At 38.8% G+C, this 24482-nt stretch overlaps 1 protein-coding gene across 1 annotated transcript in view; it reads left to right on the top strand.

Moving 5' to 3' along the window:
* The window catches only part of MOB2 (MOB kinase activator 2), a 124139-nt gene that overhangs the window by 5438 nt on the left and 94219 nt on the right, over positions 1-24482 (top strand). The window lies entirely within an intron of this gene.

Raw genomic sequence — 24482 nt, 5'->3', positions numbered from 1 at the left:
TACTGGTTTGTTCTTAGTAGTAGTGTTCTTTTTCCAACAAGAATTTTACTGAGGGGCAAGAAGAGTAGATCAATCTTAAGGTCTCAAAAGTAAAATGAACTATTACTTTGCTTTTAGAAAAAGAGTTGAACATTCTAAAAGTGTAGTAGTACTCTTTTCTCGCATGTCTCTGCATGTTACCCTCTGCTGCTTTGCAGTAGCATCAGGATTCAGGAAGGCTGCTAGGTTAAGATGCTCATCTGAATGAAAACAAATCCTTTTTTTTTCTTCTGCCTTGTTTCCTCTCCTCAGGTTGTTTTCAGCTAAATGAGTTCCTGCAGCCTGTTTGTGTAGCTACATGAATAACGTTAATAGCCCTGTGGTGTTGGTGAGAGCATAAAGCTTAGGGAATGCTCATTTTGGTGGCAGCAAGGACTAAAATCAATTTAATCTAATCATGTAGTAATGTGATTATTAGTGCTAATTACTCTGCAAATAATTAGCGATCTATCTTGTGATGATATATCCTTCTGCTTGAACGTTGGGAAGAGCTGCAGAATATGTGAAAGCAGGAGATGCCATGACTGGGCTGCTGTTCTAGGGCAGGGAGTGGCGTCAGAGCATTGCCACAGTTGCTGTCCCACCGTGTTGTTACATTCAGTTTATGGCTAAACTATAAATATAGTCATCATGAACTGGATATTTATGAATAGCTCAGACTTTATAATTTGCTGTAAATCATGTTTCATCTACCTGAGAAAAGTGCTGGCTCTGTCATGGCATGAATGTGAAGGTTGATGGTGTTTTGGGTGCCTGGTTGAATCCAGCAGTCTGATTCAAGAGAGCTTTCGGGAAACCTGGTCGGCCTACATAACTTCACCATATTGTACTGGCAGTTTCCATCTGTTACATCTGCTGGATGTGGGCCCAGAGAAAGCATACTTGAAAGAGTAAAATTAATAAGAGACTGCAATTTTTAGATAGCTGCGTATACAAGTTTGAACTCAGTGTTGTCAGATCTGCATATCCTGCGATCACTGCTAACCTGTTAAACAACTCTAATGTGGGTTTCTGCTAGAGGAATACTACTGAAGTAATACATTATTGTCCATTATTTTTAACCTGTGTTTAGCCTTTTACAATTGGTGATAAGGTTGTGAAATTTGCTTGCTAGGTTCAATTTATTAAAAGTCCTTCCTATCAGGCTTTCCACTCATCTTGTACTGCAATTACAAAAAAAAATAATTAAACTGTGTCCTTCACTGGACATGAAATTAATAAATCTGATTATTTAAATTTATTTTGCAACTGTGGTGTTTATAATAGTACTGTAGACTGTTACATCAGTGAGACTACTTAAGGAAGAACTGTTGCTTCATGGCTTTGTTCTGACACTTCTAACAGTTGGGGTCTAGGAGCCTCCCTGCTCCTGAGACAGTGTGCAATAATTTCAAATAATTTAATTTTGCACCTGGAATGATAAGTATAACTAAATAGCTGAAGAGCAGTCCTAGAATTTTAGCATTTGGAGCGGGGGAAAAATGGCAGTTTTCTCAAAAGTTAGTTTCCTTTTATTCTGCCAGCCAAGAGAAACTGGTCGGGGTGTGTTTCACACAATCCACCAACCTCTGTTCCTGATTGTGGAAAAAGAGCATTGAACATGCACGTACACGCACACAAAAAACCCCCCAGAAACCCACAACCAGAGTAGAGATACAATTTTCTGAAAAACATCAGAAATCAAACTGGAATCACGACAGGAATGACTGTCATAGATCAAATTCCTTCTTACTCTGAGCACTGAAAGAGTAAAACCACTAAACCAGAATCTAAGCATGCAGAAAACTACCTTTAAATGATCCAGGTCTGGTAAGTCGAGCTCTTCGGAATATATCTGCATGCTTTTGTAATTTTTTCCCCCTCCCTTTCTTCACTCCTCAGGTTACAAAGGTGTTCCTTGAATATTTTTACAGTCAGTGTTCAGTGACTGGATCACTGCTGTCCCTTTTCTACACTGCAATGTGTAAATGCTTGGGACTTTTACCTGAGAACTCTTCTAGTATTTATACATTAAGTACAGAATTTGTGTGAAACAGGTTGCATAGACTTGAGCCTGATTTTTTTTTTTTTTTTTAACTGCTTCCTTTTGCAAACTTCAATCTAGAATTTCTTAATTTAGAGAACTTGTTCTTTTGCATGGTTCTTCATAAACCAGCATGGAGTTGTTTCTTCTGAACAGGTTATGCAAAACTGGATAGAGATGTTTTTTTACGAGGAGGTGTCTACTTTGTGGATGGGCTCAGATTGCAGAATTAATTCTCTGGTTTCAAGTTTGTGTCAGGTGTAATAAATGATAAATAGCTTTTTTAGTCAGTCTTCTCTCTGATGATATCCAGGTGTTGCTGGAACTCCTGTCTGTAATCTTCATGGTTGTCATGTCTAATAAAGTGTCAGTGTGTGACTGCTTTCCATCAGATATAAGAAGAGTCAAGTTTGTAGTGAGGGCTAATAACTTCTATTAGACCAACAGATATACTTGGGAAAGAAAGGAAAAGCTTCTGGGCATCCTTGTATCTCTTGTTTATGTTAATAGACAGTCTTGAACAAAAGCCATGTTAAGTACTACAGCTCCAGGTCAGCCGGATAAATCTTGCCTGCAGGTTTAACAGGGGACTGATATCTTTTTTTCAGGAGCTGACCAGCCTGCATTCAAAAAAGCCATATTTGGGCACTGGTCTTGCTATTTAAGGTTATCTGAAGCTCTTCTAGGAAAGGAAAGAGATTAGAAATGGGAGCATTTGCTGGTTCTGGTCAGGGTATCCAGATCCTCAGATATCCCTAATCTCTTCCAAAGTTGTCTTACTTTTTTCCATGAGCCAGCCTTTTTGTTTCACTTGTAATTTCTGATTGGGGTGTCTGTGCTAACCTGCAGTTTGGATCTTGTCTGTGTCTCCTTTTTGTTGTAGCCAGATAGTGCCATTTTTTTTGAAGTAGCTGACTTTTGAGGTTTGAGAGAAGTCTGACTGGTAAGAGGTGAACAGAAGAAATAGTGAAGGGGATGCTTCAGCCTAATGACTGTAGCTGTTTTTTTTATTCAATTCTAGCCTTAATCTTGTAAGGCCAAGGGTCTCTCTGTTGGATACCCTTCTGCTGCCTGACTTGTTGGACATTAAGGAGTGCTGTTTTCTCAGTATTCCTAGATGGGCATCTAACAGCAGTTGTTTTTCTTGTGTCCCTTCTTCACTTGATTATTGTGGTGTCGTTGTGATGAGCAATTGTTGAAGGCTACTGTGAAATTTCAGGGGGTTTTGGATGTATTTATGAATGTTTCTTATTAGGCATATGATAGGCTTTTACCATGTGGTCTGGTGTAGCATAAGTTTTAGCTTTGATGCTATTCAAAATGCTGACTTTGGTGATTTGCATTCTTATAACCCCAGAGTGTCTGTACACTGAGGTTGTCTCCCTTGCCCCACCCTGATGAATATGAAGGTACTGGCCTGACTCACTTGAGCTTGTTGAGGCTTGAGCAGGTGGAGTAAAGTGCTATGAAAACTCATCCAAGAAAGGGGAGATGGCGGGTTAATGGTTGTAGTGCACAAGCATTTAGGCATTTAGCTGCAAGTTTTGATAGGCAATGTGGTTAGTTTGCCTTTTAAAGGGGAGGGCTTTCTGTTTTCACACTCTACTGTAATAAGGTGGTGTTTTTTGTTTTGTTTTTTTAAGTGCTTATAAGTGGTTTTCCATGTTTGTTTCAGGCAGAATGTGCCCAGTCATCCACTGAAATGTAGGCAGCTGTTGCTATATGTGGTATAACTTTTCAAATGGGCAAGATATTATTTACATGTTCACAGACTTGCATTTTCTCATTGTTAGTAGAATCAATGTTTCTGTTTAAGTCAAATTTTGGGTACTTGAGAACTTACTAATTTTCACTGTTTGACTGGCTGAGAATACTGGAAATTAGTCTTGTTAATGAAGAAGTATTTTCTGCAGTTCATGAAACACATAGTATAATCCACTATCTTGCTGGATAAAATCACTTGTTGCGTTGTTTTTTTGTTGGTTTGTTGTTGTTTTTTTTTTCCAGTAGAAATGAATGTAATCCTTTTTGTAATTAAATAAAATTATAAATACTCTTGCCTAATAAATCTATTAAATTTCCATGTTTAAACACTTTATTCTGAAACATGGGCTCTTTTTTATTATAGAATAAAGTTGTTAAGAATTTCTTGAGAAAGACATAACTTTATTGTAAAGACAGACAAATTTCAGCACATTGGTTCTACTTGTTTAGGTGTGTCTATCCACAGTATTTCTGAGCCAAGCCAAAAATGTAAAATAAAAGGGTGTTAAATATTTGTGGGCATCACGAATTGAGCTAACGTGGAGGTTGCTTAACTTCTGAATGACAACTTCCATGAAGGTTTTAATGTGTTTTAACAGATACAATTCAAATTCACTCCTTTAACTGTATTTGACCTCCTGTGTGTAAAAGCACTCTTGCTATGACAAACAGTTTAAAAAAAAAAAAAAGGAAAGAAGAAAATATTTTGGAAAACAAACCTGAGAGTACATGAGAGAGATCACCAGGCTGATGGTCCCCAGTGTCAAGAACAGCCTTGTTGTTTGAATAAGCAGAATTTGAACAAAGAGAAAGGAAATATAGGAATAAGGATGGTGTTTATACATGTAATAAAACTTTGCTAGCACATACATCATCATTTCCTCTCTGGATTTAATAAAGGAATTATAATTATTTTCCATTATTACTAAGACCTTGATATTTTTATAAAATACTGCACACAATAGTATCTTATGTACAATCACTGTTGGTAATTGAGCTGTAGCTGTCAAAACAAATGCCTGAAGAACTTGGATCTGGGGGAATTCCAGTACATGCCTGACCTAAAGGAGTAATTTATTGTTCATCCAGATAAATGTCTGTGGCCTGGTGCGTCACACATTCCCATTTAGCAAGCAGAGGCCTGCAGAGCACTAACCAGGTATCACAGTGCACTGTGTTGATGTCTGTGGGGACTTCTCAGCTGCCTGTGGCTGCAAACATTATTGCTGCCCTCTGATCCCTTTGCTGATTGTTCTTGTCCCATGGTTTGTATGTAATATTTTCTTCTACCTGCGGACATGGCACATATTTATAATAAGGGGTGCGTGGGGTTTGTTTGGGTCTGTGACTTTACAGACAAAGGTTCTAGTCCTAGTTATGCCAAAAATCAGTGTGTGCAATTTGATGGTATCACAAGTTAGGCCAACAGAGAGTGCTGACCAATCTCAAGGGCTAACACAGAGAAACACTGATGTCTTCTGCATGATGTAACTACCAGATCAGTGCACCCTTTGTGGACTACACAGAACCTGAGTGGGAAAGAACCTTTGCTTCCTGGAGGCCTTGATTTGATAGTGTGATGGAAAATGAAATATGGTTGGGCTGAAATGTGCAGCTCTGTGCAAAGTTGTGTCCTCTGCTGTTACCTTTGAAACCCAAGTTTAGTAACTGCTCCATGTTTGCTGTTCTTACTGTGTCGATCAAGTGCTCCAGAAGTCAAGCTAGATATCTGTCAGGTTCATCTGAACTATAAAACAGTACCTGAGGCTTGGAGAAGGTCAAAGGCTGTTGTAATGGGGGAGCCAGACTCTGTGTGCAAACCAAATCTACCCAGAGCTTCTTGTTCTTAGCAAAGTGAAATGGGAAGATGCACCTATATTTTCCCTATTCCACTGAATTCTGCAATCCACTATCCTTAATCTTATGCTTTTTAAAAATGGCACACAGAGTTCCAGTAGCTAGATGGAGAGAAAGTTAATTTCACCTGTTTGATATTGCTGACCAAACAATGCAGTAGATTTGGTCAGTATTAACTAAAATAAGAGGGATGGAGCATCCTAGCTTTGGGATGTTTGGGATGAAAAATACCATATAATTACTAAGAGATGTTGCAAATATAAAGTTTCTCTAAGAATCTAAGTAAAATCAACTGTCCCCTAATGCTTTTGCTGGTATATGACCAAGTGTAAGGACTTCTTACATGCAAAAAAAAAGGAGAGAGACAGGACCAAACAACTGTGGGAATAACTAATCCAAATTGTATCCATGTTCCCAGTGAAAGTAATAACGTTCTTGCTTACATGAACTCTCCCCATTGCTTGTTTCCCTAAGATCCCTGGAGACTAGTGATGTGGGTGGAGTGCACAGGACATGAAGTAAAAATACTGTGAGATAAACCTGTCCAAAAAGGAGTCTAATCTCCTAAGGAGACAATGGTTATCATATAGCCATGGGCTACTCATTAACTCATGGTTCCTAAAACAAATATTATTTTAGAGTGACAGTGAGCTACTAACTACTTTTTAATCTCATTTTGGATTTGCTTTTCTTGCACCATTTTTTTGGAGTTTAGTTGTAAAATGACAATATGGGTATCACAGCAGACACTGTCTCAGACCTTGAAAGAATGAATTCTCCAATGTGCTTTTGTTACAAAATCAAATCCAGAAAAACTTCAGATTAACTAGGTTTCAATAAATACTTTTTCTGCTTCATCATATGGAAAAATAACATCAAGTTCAAAAATGAGGGGAGTATAAGGCAAAAGTGGGTTGAAAGACACTTGACTTGCCAGCATATTTGACGATAAAGCACAATTTTGGTGTATTGCATAACAATAGAAGGTTGGAATACTAATAAATGGGAAGAATTTTTGTATACAGCCCATAGTTGAGCTGAGGATTTAAATTGCATGATTCACTAAGGTCAGTAATATGGTTCTGTAAAGATTAACCACTTTAGCAAGGGTACCAGCTAGGATAATATTGGTTTTCAGTCCATTCATCAAAGCTGAACAGTCAGAGTCGGGAAGGAATTCCTCTTGGGATATGGTGTTGGGCAATTAGTTGCATTTTCAGAGATTTATGGAGTCTTCTGAATCATTTCAGTGTTGGCCATTATCAGAAATGGAATATTGGTCTTGGTAGGCTTTTGTTTCACATTATGATAGTCCTGTGATGCAGAGGTAGATATCCAGAAGGTATTTGCTTAACAGCACAGTAAAGCTTAATCTTTTGTTTGCAAATACCTCCCCTTTCAATGTACAGGAAGTTGAAAGACTTCACAAAAATCTGATTGTTACAGTTGGACAAAAATATAACTCCCTCCTAAAATACCTCTTGTAGCACTCATTTCCGATATCTGTTTCTTCTTGCGAAAGTAGCGAATGTTTTAGCTGGTGATTCAGTTCTGAGTTTGGAAAACTTTAGGAATGGAAGTTAATGGAGTGCTTTTCCTCGTAATTTTTTGTCCATTTGAGCTGTTTGTGCATTTTTGCCTCCAAGATGTGTCTTACAGAAAGATTAAGAAATTGATATATCTTTTTTCATTGTTTTAAATTAATACTTTTTTGAGGAAGGTGATTTTTTTCAGATTTATTATTCATGAAATCACCTGTCTTCTTAGCATGTTTCATTCTTCCATTTGTTTAGAAGCCCTGAACGGTGGTATGTGGTTCTGAAGGATGACAGAAGTCACTCTCTTTCTGGTATTTACTGTTCCCTATTGTTGAAATGTCACCTTTGGGACTGTGACTGTCATTAGATATATGTTAATCCTTCTAGTAACTTTTAATGATCTTGATAATGCAATGATAATGAGGGGAAAAGATGGAATTGGTTGCTGGGGAGAAGATTTGAAATTCTGTGGACTTTAAAGTATCCCAGGATATTGATACTGAATCATGGTGGTGCTCTTTCTTTTATTTCCAGTTTTCTAGAGGTGAAAATACACCACCTTTTTTCTTTCTTCCCCAGAAAAAGGTAGGAATTAAGGGGGAGTCTGTTTTAACATCGTAAAGAATAGAATGTAAATTTGGAAACAAGACCACTTGGCTCTATATATGAGTTGTATTATTGATCTCCTGTTGTTTCTCTAATCTATACTTGCTTTTTCTTTTTTTTATGATAGGTTTTTCTCAAAAAGTCTGCTTGAATTGGGGATGTGTTTTCAGAGATGCCACATCGTACATTGGCCTTGGTCTTCTTGAATCTGTAGTGCTTCCTGAACAGTTTAAATGCTTGAAACTTGCTTATTCCTCTTAGCTATTCTGAGCTTAAGTTTTTTAAGTTTATGTAAACTTTTGTCACAATCTGAAGAGTTGTTTTCAGTCTGGTAGTTTTGTTGTGACTAAAACAAAATAGTGCAATATAATAACGTTAAGTCACAGTTTGCTAATTATAGTCAGTAATTCAGTAGGAATTACTATAGTGTCTGGAAATAGGAAACAAAAAGATCATGAATTGAAGGTGCTTTCCCTAAATGTAGTTGCCATTTAAAATTATGTAAATGCTGAATTGAAATTTCTTCTGACAGAATGCTTGGGGTGAGGATTTGTGATAGAATAATTTCTTTTTCTCCTTAGGTGAGTACTTTCGTTGTTGGTGGGCTTTTTTGGTGTTTGTGTGTGCACAAGAGAGATCTCAGTATGTGTTCTAAATACATTTTGCATTTCTAAAGTTCTATGGTTAGTAGACACTGGCTTAATAATCCTAGATTTATTTATGTAGTATAAATAGAGGAGAAAAGTCTTGATCAGGAGACATGCAAATGCTAAGTATGTAGAAGAAGAAGATATGATTCTGATGGGTACTGCAAGGAGTAATATTTAACCAAGCCAGTAAAAACAGCTGATCAGTTGAATACTACCTCTGATTTGTTGGTATCATGCTGAGAATAAATCAGGTTTGTGTAGTGACTGGAAATGACCCTTTTATATTCCTTGGAACTGTTTACACTTTAGGCTTTTGAAAACCCACTGCTCTTCCCTGGCTTCCTTTAGTAGGTTTTAAATCAAATTGTTACAAAAATATTGTGTACAGGTTATTGTCCATGTATATTTCATGAGAATTAGCATTGGTTTAGCTAACTCAGTTCAAAAGATAAATAAAGTACGTTTGACAGTGTCCAACATTTGAGTCTTGTAACTCAGTGCTTCCTGGTGAGATTCCATTTCCTTTAAGATACAGTAGAACTTGACTCATTCAGGTATTGCATTCTCCAAAATATGTTGGAGAAGATTAAGTCCTGTATCATCAAAAGGATGACCTCATCCCATGCCAAGGGAGCAAATGAGGCTATAGCAGCTCTTGTGAGCCTTTATTATGAAAAAGTGGGCAGATTTTATCAGTACTGTCTCCTTTGCCCTTTTTCCTCTAGAAGATATAGCTTTTACCAAAACAAGTCGGTGAAGAAGTTGCTGATAAATACTTTAGATAATTTTGAAAATAGTTCACATCTGGGAGTGGAAGGGAAACAAAGGAAAGTTTAACATGCAGTGCCTGCTCCCTCAGATGCACTGTGGCAGCAACATGTTTGTAACCACCCTGGTAGACTTCAGTATGTTACAGCCTGTCCAAAGAAAAGCTATCTGAATTTTTAACATGGCTGTGTAAAAGCAGGAGGTTCCCTTTTTGTAGGGCAGAACCACTTCTTTCTATTGCTCCAGTTTCTCCCTCCAGCATGTTTACAGAAGACAGCATTCCTCTTGCTACACCTTGCAGTAATAATAAACAGAGCTGACATATGCATGAACTATGAATGTTTCTGAAGACTGATTGTCTTAAAAAAACCCCAACAAGTAATGACTTTGATACTTTATGTTGATCCATGTTAGACTGCAGGTGTGACTATTCTCAGTGTTTTGGATGCTGCTGTCAATAAATCCATGTTCAAAAATGGAAATGATTGTCTGTATGCCACAGTAGCCTCTACTTGCTTTAATTCTCAATACTGTGCCTTTGAGGGAGATATTTTTACCAGTATCTGACAAGTGAATACAAATTTCTTCTGTGTCATTGTCATAACTTCTTTGTCATTGCTTGATATTATGAGAACAAAAGAAAGCTGGGGACCTTAGTGAGAATGTTAGAGAGGGATTAACAGAGCCTTGTAGCTATGGAGTTAAGCTGGGCTTCTGTTTTCACTGCCAATGACATCTTGATTTATGCATACTGGGGATGTTTTTAAACGTAGAAGCAATAGGAAATAAGACAGTTTGCTTCTAGCCTGTTATAAGTAAAATCGGCACTAGGCTCAAATATCGTAGTAAAAAGTTTTATTATAGATTTATATAAAAATCAAATAAGCAAAACAGCGCTGGGTGTCTTAGTGAGCTTTCCTTGCTCATCTAAGGCACACTTCAATAATTTTCAGTCTGCCTTTTATAGGTTTGGAGCTGCTTATCTCCTTTAAAATCCCCTCCTTTGTTCATCAGGTTTATCTGCGCAGGCTCTGTTCTTGTTGCCAAGAGGCTTTACGCATGCGTATCTTGTTGCTAGGAGACAAGCTCGGCTCTGTTCACTTCATCCTTTTGATGTAGTCAGCTTTTTCTGCGCATGTGCTGTCTTGCCACTGGAAGAGAGTTCTGTTCTCTTTTTCAGTTCTTTTTCTTCTTACATAACATAACAAAATATCACTAATTATGGTAACATAACATTATGGTTTGTGTGATATATATAAATAATTGTGATTCGTGAAGCAAATGGGTGACTACATTAAAAACAGACTAAATAGATTCTAAAACTTAACTACACCCCCACAATGAAACAAAACAGACCCTCTCAAGGTCAAAAGGCCTAAACCTTCTCACTATCCTAAGGATGAAATATAGTACAACTTTAAGTCTTTAGGCGCCTACTCGTCCAAGAGTACATGAATTAGGACTGGCTGCAGAGATAGCTCTTTTAACCTTAGCTGTAAATATAATGGAACTTTAAATCTTTAGGCGCCTGTTCATCTAAGAATACATGAACTATGACTAGTTGTAGAGATAACTCTCAGCTTCAGTTATGAGAAAACTTCTCATTAAACATTTTGCCAAAAACTCACAGAATATACAGGTATATGATACAATCAATATGCATGAGGTAGTCAAGACAAACACCAAATGAAATTATTATTTGGAACTTATAGAAACTTGGGACTTTGTTTATCGCAACTCGTAATTACAATGTTGCAAATATAATTTGATAAGCAAATTATCTCTCCTTTGGTCTTTATTGGCTATTACAATTTCCCCCTCTTCTATTTATCATTAATTTGCTTATCAAACCTTATTACAGCTTCTCGGGCTGCACTCAAGGTAGGAAATGGTTCAGCTTTAGATGTTTCTTCGCTCGATTCGGAATATGGCTGTCTCATTACCATAAGTTGTACTGTTTCAATCCTACCTTTAACAAAAGTTACAAATTTATTCAAAATACAAGGACCAAATGTCAAAGTAATTAACAACATTATTAGGGGGCCTATTAGGGTAGAAATTAAAGTAGTTAACCAGGGTGATTTGTGAAACCATGATTCAAACCAGTTTTGTTGAGTCTCTCTTTCTCTTTTCCTTTGAAGAATTCCTTCACGTAATTTAGTCATAGATTCACGAACTACCCCTGAATGATCTGCATAAAAGCAACATTCTTCTCCTAATGCAACACATAGCCCCCCTTGTTGTAAGAATAATAAGTCTAATCCTCTCCTATTCTGTAGGACTACTTCAGAAAGTGAAGTAAGAGACTTCTCTAAGTATGATATTGATTTTTCGATTCTCACTAAGTCTTCATCAACTGCTGCTCTTAGAGATGTAATCCCTTTATTTTGTTCAATGAGGGATGCAATTCCTGTTGCCGTTCCCGCCGCTCCCAGCCCAAGGAGCATGGCGATAGTTATGGCAGTAAATGGTTCCCTCTTTTGTATCCTGTGTTTATTATCATCCCATTGGTCAAGAACCAATTCCTTCGAATGATAAAGAATTCGGGGTATTATTGTTATTTGAACACAAAAGTCTTTATTTTCATTAAATATTCGTAAAGACAAGCAGGGAGTGACCCCCGTCTTGGAGCATATCCACCATCCTTCTTTGCTAGGTATAACCCATTTCTTGGTTTTATCAAGTTTCTTGAGGGTATAGCTGCATAAGTTTCTTTTCGTTGGAGGTACATTTCCTATGCACACTCCTTGTCCTCTCACCTGCTGGAGAGTGATTCCTATTTGTTTTTCCCCCAATTACATTGCGTAGGGTTGCCCTGATTGGATATCGTAACTGAGGTGTTCAGAGCTATCCCCTCATAGAATGGAGGTTTGATGTCATAACACAACCAACAGGAGTTAGTTAAGTTAGAGTCGGTGTGGTTAAGTGTGTTATAGGCCGCTTGCATCAATTTTAACAACGGTTCTGTTTTCTCATGTACCTTAGTGTAGGTTGAGATTCTACTAGAGTCATTAAAACTTACAGTCGGGGCAGTTGAAACTGTGGAGGTGTGTCTTTTTCTACTCTCTTTCTGATTCAAATTATCCTCTTTTCTCTTTATTACTTTATTGGGTCCTACTGCCAGAGGGCGGTGGGTGATTTCTTGTTTTTTTATGAATATTAGCCCTCCCCTGTCTGTGCCAGCTTCCCAGTATCTGATTCCCCAAGTTCTTCCTATCAACCATCCTGGGTCTTCTGGTTGCAGTACCTGGATGGTAATATACTTACAATCGCTATACCTCTTCGATCCTCTAGACAAAACAAATTGTGAAGGTTTACAGCCAGGTGGTCCCCATGTTGTCGTTAGATATTTATCTTGAGAATTAGGGGTCCAGGCGGAAGCAATAGTGGCACAGTCCCAGTGTGCACAATAATATTGATCAGGGTAGTTACAATATCCTTTCCCTGGATTAGATGCAGGACAGAGATAATAAGGTTTCAAATTTGAACAATGTGGTACAGGAGCTATTTGACACAGTGTAGCAGAGAAACTGGGAGATCCTACAGTAAGATTAGTCCTAACTGTTTTTAGATCACTCCATCTGTTCAGAGTCCACTTGTACGGCCGATGTGGGCTTTCCCTGCTTGGGGAAAGCTGCCACAAAAATACTACAATCCATATATAATTTCCCATATCTGTTCTCCACTGTATTATTGCTCTGCCTCCTCCGTCTACTCCTTTGCTGGGAGCAACGGGGTTCTATATCTTCTCGGCAGCAGTCAATATTCTTCAGGAGAATATGGGCTCTTGATAGGTTCTTGTGACCTTTTCCTTTATTTCTCTAGATCCATATGTTTTCTAAAAGTTGGTTGGTTGTGAACTCTGTTTTCTAGGCAATTTTAACGGCACACTGTTCTAGAGTTTTGTACCAAAATTAGAAAATATTTTATCATGGACTTCCCAGTTCTCTGGTACCAACTACTCCTATCTACAGAATAACTTATCAATTTCTAAACATTCAGTTTCTCATCAGAAGCAACAAAGAACTCTCGGCAATTCGTACGATGGGTGTCCTGCCTACTGCTGTACAATATCACTCTATACCATATAATGTACATTTACAACTGACCCAGCTCCGGGGTCTTGAAACTGGGTGTTTTATACAGGGTATCTTCTGTGCAGGTCTTTCTGGCAAAGTAATTTCAGTCTCAAGATCACAACAATGAGGAAAAGTTTTACCTTTTTCAGCAATTTGGTATATCCACTTTCCCCAGCCTGGTAGAGGATTAGCCCACTTATCAATGTCTATACCGAACCCTTATTAAGGTTAGGTCTCGAGGTACTTCAGACCAGGAGTATAGGCTGGGCTGGGTCCCAGTCTCGTTCAGGGTTATTCATTTACCAGTCCAGTTTTTCTGAACGTCATTCGGAGATTCCCAGGCTGAGGAGTTACAGTCCATTCAGGAGTGTTGACTGGCCCCTTAACCCGAGATGCGTGAGTCCATCCTCTTTCAGCGGTACGAATGGCTGTATCTGTGGTAAGAAGAACAACAAAGGGTCCTTCCCAACGAGGCGTTAATGAAGACTCTTTCCATGTTTTAATTAATACCCTGTCTCCAGGTTGAATTCTGTGTATTGCCATATCCAACGGGGGTCTCTGAGTTACTAATCCTTTTTTCCTCAATTCCTGTCTCCTTTTCATTAACTCAATTATATATTCCCTCAAGAGGGTATCTTCCACCTTGGGATTTTCAATCGGGATTCCAAAATCATATGGCATCCCATACAGCATTTCAAATGGTGAGATTCCTGTGTCGGTACGTGGTTGGGTCCGTATATATAATAAGGCCAATGGCAAACACTTTACCCAATTCATTTTAGTTTCTATCATTAATTTAGTCAATTGCTTCTTTATTTCTCCATTCATTCTTTCTACTTTACCAGAGCTCTGTGGATGCCAAGGAGTATGGTACTCCCATTTGGTTCCAAAAAGTTCTGTTGTTTCTTTAATTATTTTAGAAGTAAAGTGTGGTCCCCTGTCCGAATCTACTATTGCCACAGCACCATACCTTGGAATAATTTCTTCTAATAAAATCTTAATCACTGTTTTGGCTGTACATCGGGCTACCGGAAAGGCTTCTACAAAGTGGGTGAGATGGTCCACTAACACCAGTAGGTGGCGATACCTGCCTACTTTAGGTAATTCAGTAAAATCTGTCTGTACTTTCTCAAAAGGTCTCTTAGCTATTTCTCGTCCCCCTTGTACTCGTTCTCTCAATTGCCTTTTGTTTACCCTCTGACAGGTTAAACACCCTTCTAAAATTTTCTTTGCTATTCCATAAACTCCCACACAGGCAAACTTGTTTTCAAACTGATCCACTAATGCCTGTATTCCCCAGTGGGTTGTCTCATGTAATTTCTTCATTATTCTCTGAGCAAGCCCTTTTGGAAGTACTTCTCGACCATCTGCTAATAACCATTTATTATTTTCTTCTTTCGCTCCAGATTGCTGCAGTTTCTTTTTCTCTTGATCACTAAAACTTTTCAGGACATTTCTATCTTCTGGTTCTGAACTTGCCATTACTAATAAAGCTGCTTTCTTTGCTTCCTCATCTGCTAAATTGTTGCCCCTAACAGTAGCTTTTAACCCTTTCTGATGCCCTTTAATATGTACTATTGCAATCTGCTTTGGCTTTCTCAAAGCTTTTAAGATTTCTCGTATTAGAGTTTCATGAACAAGTCCTTTACCCTGGGTATTAATCAATCCTCTCTCTTCCCATATCTTGCCGAAGGTGTGAACTACTCCAAATGCATACTTAGAGTCTGTGAAGATAGTGCCTGCTTTTCCATCTAATAATTGTAACGCTCTCAACAGTGCATATAACTCACAAGCTTGGGCTGACCATGTCTTATCTAAGGGTCCAGATTCTCTGACCTGAAAATTTTCTCCATCTATCACTGCATATCCTGACTTTCGATTCCCATTAACCACCCTAGAAGAACCATCGATGTATATTTTCTCTCCCGAACTCAGTTCTTCTTCTTCTAAATCCTCCCTAATCTTTGTTTGAAGATTTATTACCTGTAAACAGTCATGTCCTAGATCTTCTTTAGGTTCTCCATATAAAAATTGAGCTGGATTTTGCACATGTGTCATCTCTAACTCCAGATCCGGGGAGTGCAATAGGATACTTTCATATTTTAATAGTCGACTATCAGTCAACCATTTCTCAGCCCTCTGTTGTAATACTCCTCTTATATTATGGGGAGTAAATACTTTTAATTTTCCTCCAAAAGTCACCTTTATAGCTTCTTCAACTAACAGAGCTGTAGCAACTACACATTGCAAACAGGTGGGCCAACCTCTACTTACTGGATCCAGCAATTTTGAATAGTACCCTACCGGTTTCCTCTGTCCGGCCCAGGTCTGGGTTAGGACTCCATATGCTGTACCATTTTCTGTATTTACAAATAGATAAAAAGGTTTCCGATTGTCTGGCAGACTTAACACAGGTGCATTTACTAAATCCTCCTTCAATTTTTCTAAGTGCTGTTCATCCTCATCACTCCACTTTACTAGCCCCTCCTTGGTTAATTTTTCATACAAAAATTTGACTTTACTACTGTAATTTTCAATCCATTGCCTACAATACCCAAATAGGCCCAGAAGTTGTCTAACCTGTCTTTTGCTCCTGGGTACAGATAGTGACAGAATTCCATTTACTCGATCAGGATCTAATTTCTTATGTCCCTTGCTCAACCAATGTCCTAAATACTTAACTTCTTCCTCTGTAAATTGCAATTTGGACTTTGACACTTTCAAACCTTTTAAACTTAAGAAATTCAGAAGTCTAATGCTTTCATCTCTGACATCTTCTAACTTTTCTCCGGCAACTAACAAATCATCAACATATTGAATCAAAACCGTACCCCGGCGAGGTTCAAAAGACTCTAATAATTGTCCTAAGGCTTGTCCAAACAAATTAGGGGATTCTGTAAATCCCTGAGGTAGAACAGTCCATCTAAGTTGTTGTTTCCTATGTGAGTCAGGATCTTCCCATTCAAAAGCAAAATAGTCTCTACTCTCTTCTTTCAGAGGACAAGTCCAAAATGCATCTTTCAGGTCGATCACACTATACCACTTATGGTCAGGTGAGAGTTGGTTTAGTAAAGTATAAGGATTAGCGACTACAGGGTACCGGGTAATTGTCCGTTTGTTTACTTCCCTTAAATCCTGCACCAGACGATATGATCCGTCAGATTTCCTTACCGGCAAAATGGGAGTATTATGAGGTGACTTACATGGTTCTAATAATCCTTGTGTTAAAAGTCTTTCTATGGTCGGTTTAAGTCCAACTCTTCCTTTATATGGGATGGGATATTGTTTCACTCTTATTGGTTCTTCTGGATTTCGAATTGAGACCTCAAATGGTTTTATATCTAGCTTTCCCACAGAATCAGGAGTAAACCACACCTCAGGATTTATTTTTTTTTCGTCCTCCGCCGTAAGGGCATATATTTGGACTTGTAATTTTTGATCTTTCACTTCTAAATTTATTCCCAATTCTATTATTAAATCTCTCCCTAACAGATTATACTCAGCCTCAGGAACTAATAGAAATGTTCCTAATGCATATTTATTCTGGGCTTCTATTTCCACATCTTTTATGAGGGGCACCTTAAATGGTTCTCCCTTGGCCCCTACAACTTGGATTGTGTCTGAGGAAGTCGTGCAACCCCAAGGTAACTTTTGAACTGTCGATCTTTCTGCCCCTGAATCCACTAGGAACTCAAGTTCTTGTTGCTGGGGACCTATTTTAAGTTTTATCAAGGGCTCTGTATTCTTCTGGGTCCCCAGCAAATAGAGCCCCTGACTCCCCTATTCCTCTTGGTAAATCTGTTCATCTTGCAATCTCTTCCTGCAATTTCTTTTTATGTGTCCTTTCTGCCCACAGTAGTAACACTCTATTTCACTTAAGTCTAACTGCACACGTTCTCTAAAGGGTTCACGTTTATTAGGTCCACAAGGGGTCTTCCGTCTCCGTTCTCTATCCCCTCTTTGTCCTCCTTTTATAGCTGCCACTAAAATTCTTGTCTGCTTCCTCTGCATTTCTTCTTGTCTTTTCTGCCTTTCTTCCTCTCTCTTCTGTAATTTTTCCTGTCTCTCCTCTCGTTCCTTTTGACTCTCTTCCTCCCTCCGCACATATACTTTCTGCGCAATCCTCAACAATTCATCCATTTCCTTACACTGCCAATCATCTATGTCTTCCAGCTTCTTTTTAATATCTGCCCATGCTCCACTCACAAACCGCATCTTAAGCACTTGCTGTCCCATTCCATCACCTGGATCCATACCAGAATAAAGCTGGAAAGTCCTTCTAAGTCTCTCTAACCATTCAGTTGGGCTTTCCTCTTTCCTTTGATATTCACTGAAAGCCTTTGTAACATTCTGCCCTCTAGGGACAGATTCCTTTATCCCCTCGACAATTATTTCTCTCAGATCATTCATATTTCTTCTATGATTTGGCTCATTATGGTTCCAATTAGGGTTTTCTAAAGGCCATTTAACATCTGCAGCTGGACCCTGCCGGTGCCTTTGATCCCAACCTTTCATTCCCGCTTTTCTAATCATTCCCCGTTCTTCCACAGTAAATAATATTCCTAAAATTGACTGTATTTCCTCCCAAGTATATATATTAGGACCTAAAAACTGGTCAAACCTCTCAGCCACTCCCAAAGGATCCTCTAAGAGATTTCCCATCTCTTTCTTAAATGCTCTAACATCTCCTGAATTCAAGGGAACTGATATAAACCCTATCCTATCCCCTTGATTTCTTCCTCCCCCCATTGTAGTCTCTCTTAAGGGGTACAACTGTGACGTGTTCGTGGATAAAGAGACTATTCCTGAAGAACAATGCTCTGTTTGCATGGACTGTGGAGTCATTGGGGATATTATGTTAGGACTCTGTGTTTCAGGAGCTGCTGACTGCTGCGCTTCCTGAGGGGGGGGTGGATAGGGTGTTTGCTGATTTCTCACTCCAGCAGCCACTGACAGGGTGGCTCCCTCAGTTTCAATAGGGGAGAGGGATGATTTTGCTGGAGCTGTGGGAGTGAATACACTCTTGTGATCATTCTGAATTACAGCACCATACGGAGGTGACCCCCTGGGCATAGGCCAAGGCAGGACATATGGGGGGGGTATTTTTTGAAACTCTTTTAGGTCATAAGCCGTCTTCTGTCCTTTCTCTTCACTTAACGGGGAGAGAGAGATTCTAGTATCCACTTCTATCCATAGGCTAGCATACTCACATTCCTCTGCACAAAATGGTCTTTTGCCATTCACATACAAATTCAAAGCCTGACATATCCAATCTTCAAATGAACCATACACCGGCCAAAACAAATAATCCTGTCTGATTTGCTTTCCTCCCCATACTTCCATACAATAATGCACCATCTTCTCCCTCGATTTTCCTTCTCTAGAGGGATAATCATTCCAATACTTGATCATAACTCCTAAAGGACTATCCGGGGGTATAGTTGGTAACCCCACCACAAACTCATTCTCTAGTTTTTTCTTCTCCTGTGGGGTATCTTGCAGCTTCTCCTTATGATCCCCCATTTCACCCCTCCCTTTGGGTTTTTCTTCACTCTTAGGGCTGTCCTGCACTAATTCACAGCCACCCATGGGAGTAGAAGATTTACTTTTCTTCTGTCCCATCTTCCAGAATGCTTTCACACACAAATTCACCTCAGTCGCTTCCCTCCTTTCGTGATTTGTCTCTTCTGGAAATACCAGAACTGCACTACCGGGAGGTCTCAATCACTTGTCCTGCTGGACTTCTCAATCCCTCGCACTCCGGGATTCCCTCCCCACCGAGAGGGGTACGCAAATACTTACCTCTCCTGGATAAGTCTTCATCCAACTCCTCGCTGGACGGTCCCTTCCCAAACCGAGCGGCACCTGGTACTTTTACTCTCTCTTGGAGTAAAACACTTACTCCCCCCGGAGTAAGTCTCCGTTGAACTCTTGTCGAACGGTCCCTCCCGACTGAAGAGGTTTCACTACTCACTTTTTCCTGGAGTTAGTCTTCGCCCGGGCTTATGCATAAGAATTACAGGGAACTGCAGTAATTTTATTTGCTTATTTGCTTTTTCTAAATCTTCTCGGTCGGAATTTCAGAGTCTGTGCTGCGGAACCTCTCCCCAGGACCGTCCAAAAAACAAGGACGGGGGTACCCGTCCCGGGTAGCAGTTCCGCCGCCCAGGAACCCTGATCCGAGTCACGGCACCAAAATTGTTATAAGTAAAATCGGCACTAGGCTCAAATATCGTAGTAAAAAGTTTTATTATAGATTTATATAAAAATCAAATAAGCAAAACAGCGCTGGGTGTCTTAGTGAGCTTTCCTTGCTCATCTAAGGCACACTTCAATAATTTTCAGTCTGCCTTTTATAGGTTTGGAGCTGCTTATCTCCTTTAAAATCCCCTCCTTTGTTCATCAGGTTTATCTGCGCAGGCTCTGTTCTTGTTGCCAAGAGGCTTTACGCATGCGTATCTTGTTGCTAGGAGACAAGCTCGGCTCTGTTCACTTCATCCTTTTGATGTAGTCAGCTTTTTCTGCGCATGTGCTGTCTTGCCACTGGAAGAGAGTTCTGTTCTCTTTTTCAGTTCTTTTTCTTCTTACATAACATAACAAAATATCACTAATTATGGTAACATAACATTATGGTTTGTGTGATATATATAAATAATTGTGATTCGTGAAGCAAATGGGTGACTACATTAAAAACAGACTAAATAGATTCTAAAACTTAACTACACCCCCACAATGAAACAAAACAGACCCTCTCAAGGTCAAAAGGCCTAAACCTTCTCACTATCCTAAGGATGAAATATAGTACAACTTTAAGTCTTTAGGCGCCTACTCGTCCAAGAGTACATGAATTAGGACTGGCTGCAGAGATAGCTCTTTTAACCTTAGCTGTAAATATAATGGAACTTTAAATCTTTAGGCGCCTGTTCATCTAAGAATACATGAACTATGACTAGTTGTAGAGATAACTCTCAGCTTCAGTTATGAGAAAACTTCTCATTAAACATTTTGCCAAAAACTCACAGAATATACAGGTATATGATACAATCAATATGCATGAGGTAGTCAAGACAAACACCAAATGAAATTATTATTTGGAACTTATAGAAACTTGGGACTTTGTTTATCGCAACTCGTAATTACAATGTTGCAAATATAATTTGATAAGCAAATTATCTCTCCTTTGGTCTTTATTGGCTATTACATAGCCTGTGTTTCCTGCAGGGCTTCTTGGCTTTGCCTTCCGGTTAGACAAGAGTATTCGGAGCATAATCTTGTTCTGTCCTCTTATTGCTGTTTATTTGTTTACTGGTTAAATAAAGCCCTGGGCTTGAGTCTGTTCTCCCCTTGCCCAAATATTCTTTGCAGATGTAGGTTGGGAATGTGCACGCAGAAAAACCTCTTATGCACATCCTGTTTTCGAATTGTGTTATTTCCTTTAGCGTTGCGCTCCTGCGGAGAATGTGGTTCCAAGGATCTCCTGTGTGTCTGACCAAGATGGTGACTGCTAAGGGTAGAAGTGCACAAATGGTATAAGAGTTTTAACAAGGGTGTTCAGCTGGCAAGGTTGTTTTAAGTAACGGATGGACTTGTAGTTTTCTGCATAGTATTTTATATACTGAAGATATCTAAGTAGTGTAAATTGTGGTTCAGGGTTTGGTTGGTTTTGTTGTTGTTGTTGTTGTTGTTGGTTTTTTGTTTGTTTGTTTTTTCTTAGGGTACATATTAAGAAAAAGGTAATCTGGTAGCAGTTTTGAATGTTCACGCTGTCATTATGGAATAGTGTAGCCACCGATGAACTTGCACAAATACCGAAAGCAGCAGCCTGAGACAGGAATATAAACTTCTCCCTTCCTACTGCTTTATTTATTTCAAATGTGCAGATTGCTGAGGTAAGCAAGCCTACAAAGTTGAGATGGATTAGCCGTAAAGTAAGCGTTAACTACTGTGAAAACAAGCCGCCTTCTATTGCCAAGCACTTCTGAGTGCCCTGTTGCTGGTCACTTGCTGAAAGGTGACATAATTTGCAATTCTAATAGTGTAACAGCTTTTCCCTGTCATGCTGAAATACTTTTGAGGGTATGCTCACTGGAAATACATTCATATGATTTTGCTTATGGGTTTAATATAAAAGCAGAATGGTAGATGGAATTCTACTTTTATTACCAAAGCAGGAGCTTTTAGAATGGATCAAAGGAGTTTTACTAGGAAGATGATGGATTTTAACCTCTAGCTCTCTATCAGTGGTCTTTGGTATTAAATTGCTAATACAAGGTACTGATTAGGATCTTCCCATTCAGTGAAATCATACTGCTTTGTCTTCTTTTGTAAGCTTCTGGGAAACAACCTCTTCAGCTAATGTAGATAAAAAGTAAAATATGCCTTCATCTTTGTAAAAGACTGTATGAGCACAGAAGCTTTCCCCGTCCTTTAAGTGCTGTAAAACAATAAGAATAATTTTTGCTACAGGTACAGAGAATTTAACCATAATACTGCAGTGGGTTTCACATTACATCCATAACACATACAACATCCAACAAACGCATACATGGTGTTTGTAACTAATTTCTAATACCTAGAAATTGCGTACCACACAGAAACCATGATATCTCCTGGTTTTTTGAGGTATGCAAAAATATGCATAGTAATTTTTTATTTTAGCAGTGTTTGAGGCTGAACATAAGGAAATGGCAAATTTATAGCATGTAGGTTTTTGTTTCATTTTATTAATTGATTGTCGTATTAGAATTCTTCCCCAATTCTCCTATTGTGAGAATATTTTGCATCATTATACAGAAGAAATGGTTCTAATGTTTGTTTTGTCATATAACGAATAAATGTTGGTTTGGAAAATTCCTCTCCCTAATTCCTGTCTTTAAAGTCTTTGTTATGATTCTAATTAGTAGGTATTAGCATATGTATCAAAATGCAGAATGTGCAAGTACTACTTGGAAAGCTAAATGCTAGGTTTAGCTCATTTTATATCATTGAGATTTATTTTGAACAAAACATTAGCACACTGAAGTATGAAAAGTATAAAATTATGGCATAAAATCAACATCAATAAAAATATGTCTTGTGTACAGGGCTTTTCCCTCTCCTAGTATCCATGCAGCTGGGTAGAAGAAGAGCAGTCTAACAAATGTGTTGCTGCTCCTCATGACTGAGACTGGAGGAGGTAAACGTGGAATTCTCAAATGTGGAGTTGAAAATGTAAAACCATTAAATTGCTTTTATAGCATTGAGAAGCAGGAAATGGGGTGGATCACTTTGAGGAGGAGGAGAATTTTCCCCTTCGGACAAAACAAGCATATATTTGTTTTGTCAGTTGCAATAATGTGCCATCCAGCAATGTTGGTACCACTAGGTCTGTGATAGCCACAGCCACGGGCTGGAAGAGCCTCAGCCCATGATCTCTGGCTACACCAGGAGTTGTGCCCAGTCACTTCTACTGTGATTCTTCCTCTGTTTTGAAAACCGTCTCTTCTGTAAAAGGTGAGAAAAGAGATGAGAAGAGCTGTAGAACTTCCTAATTTTTTTTAGACTTGGCATAAGTATCTCATTTGGTACCCTGTTCTGCTCACTACACCTTGCATTATTTCCTAATACATATACTTTACTTTCCCTCCAGAAGAGAGAAAAAACCTGAAACAACTGAAATTGAAGCAATGACTGAAGAATGTGTAAAGGCAACCTTGAGGATTTTCCGTGTAAAAAACTTTAAATATACTTTTACAAGGAGGAACAGGTCTTTATAAAAGCACTACAGTATCCTGTAACAAAAAACTTATCACACAAAGACTATGTATTTTATGCCATTTTGGGCCAATGGGACTGCTGTGAGAAGTGCCCTCTTCTCACTGCTTGAGTTGTTTATTCCCTTCTCTTTGCCAACTCAAGTGCTTGAGTGCTTAGGAATTGGATCCCGCTAGTGATGCAGGCTAAAGCTAATGGAAAGAAAACAGCATTTAGGTTCAGCTGGGATCAGTTCCTTATCCAATTCACTGTACTGCTGCACAAGTACCTCTGCACAGGGAGAGGCACAGAGGGAAGACTGAGAGACCAGAGTGATGGAGAGGGAACCGTGATCAACTCCAGTGGTGGTAGTGACAGTTTGCTGGCTTGATGTATTTGTGGAACTGGTTATGTACTAGTTTTGAAACTAGTTATGTACTAGACAAGATGAAACTTTTTTCCTATAAAACAGGCTAAAATAATCCACTTTCATTTAAGGAATATGTCCTCTGAAAAATAAATAATTGTTCAAATGTCTATGAAGTTGTTGTTCTCATTTGCTACAAGTGTGAATCCAGAAATGTCACTATGACAGAATATGCTTCTGTTTGGTGGGGGAAAAGTAACTTCAAATCTGATATCAAAGTTAGGGTGGCAAAGTCAAGCTGCCTTGGTAAGCAGAGGAATAGAGGAGCCAGGGCAACTGCAGAAACAAGCTGCATGTAGGCTTGCTGGGTATGCTGTTTAACTGCTGCAGATCTCATGAGGGTTTGTGGTGGTGGTTTATAAAGACTGTTTGATTTTATGGGAGGTTATGCTAATTTGGTTGATATGCTTCAACAGATGCTTTAGCACGCTTTCCGTGGTAGTCTTTACCTGAGGTTTACCCTTTCTAATGTGATTACCATTATTTGAAGAATAGTTTGTACATCAGCTTATTTTCTGCTAAAATTAGACTGTCTGTCTTTTATATGCAAGTTGCTTTGCTTCAGCAAGTGAAAGCAAATTGGACTCACAGTCTGTATCGTTTCTTTTGTGTTCTGTCACCCTCTATGGTAATAGCCAGTTAAAAGCTCAAATTTAAGGACTGACTTAGATAAAACATGTTGCCCATTGCTGGATGCAGCTGTTAGGTCTGAAATCCTGTTTATTGAACAGGTGATTATAGAAGAATAATGATAAATGTCCTCCCTCTCTTAGTGTCACAGATGGCCAACTTGTGCTGGCCAGGGGACCAAAGGAAGTTAGGAAGTGGGATATGCATCACATACTGTCTATTGCCACATGCTCCCAGCCAGATGTTTTGTTATGTAAAAATCTAACGTGTACTTACAAATCAAAAAATATGTCTTTAATATGAAATGACATGAAGTTCTTGACTAAAATCAATTACAACAGAATGCTCTTAATTTGATATCTTTGCAAA

The sequence above is a fragment of the Manacus candei genome, unplaced genomic scaffold (genome assembly GCF_025592945.1).
Source record: "Manacus candei isolate 608988 ecotype Guabito, Panama unplaced genomic scaffold, ASM2559294v1 h1tg000060l, whole genome shotgun sequence".
In the NCBI taxonomy this organism is placed as follows: Eukaryota; Metazoa; Chordata; class Aves; order Passeriformes; family Pipridae; genus Manacus; species Manacus candei.
Note: the sequence above shows the minus strand (reverse complement) of the source record. Positions and strands in the feature narration are given on the sequence as shown.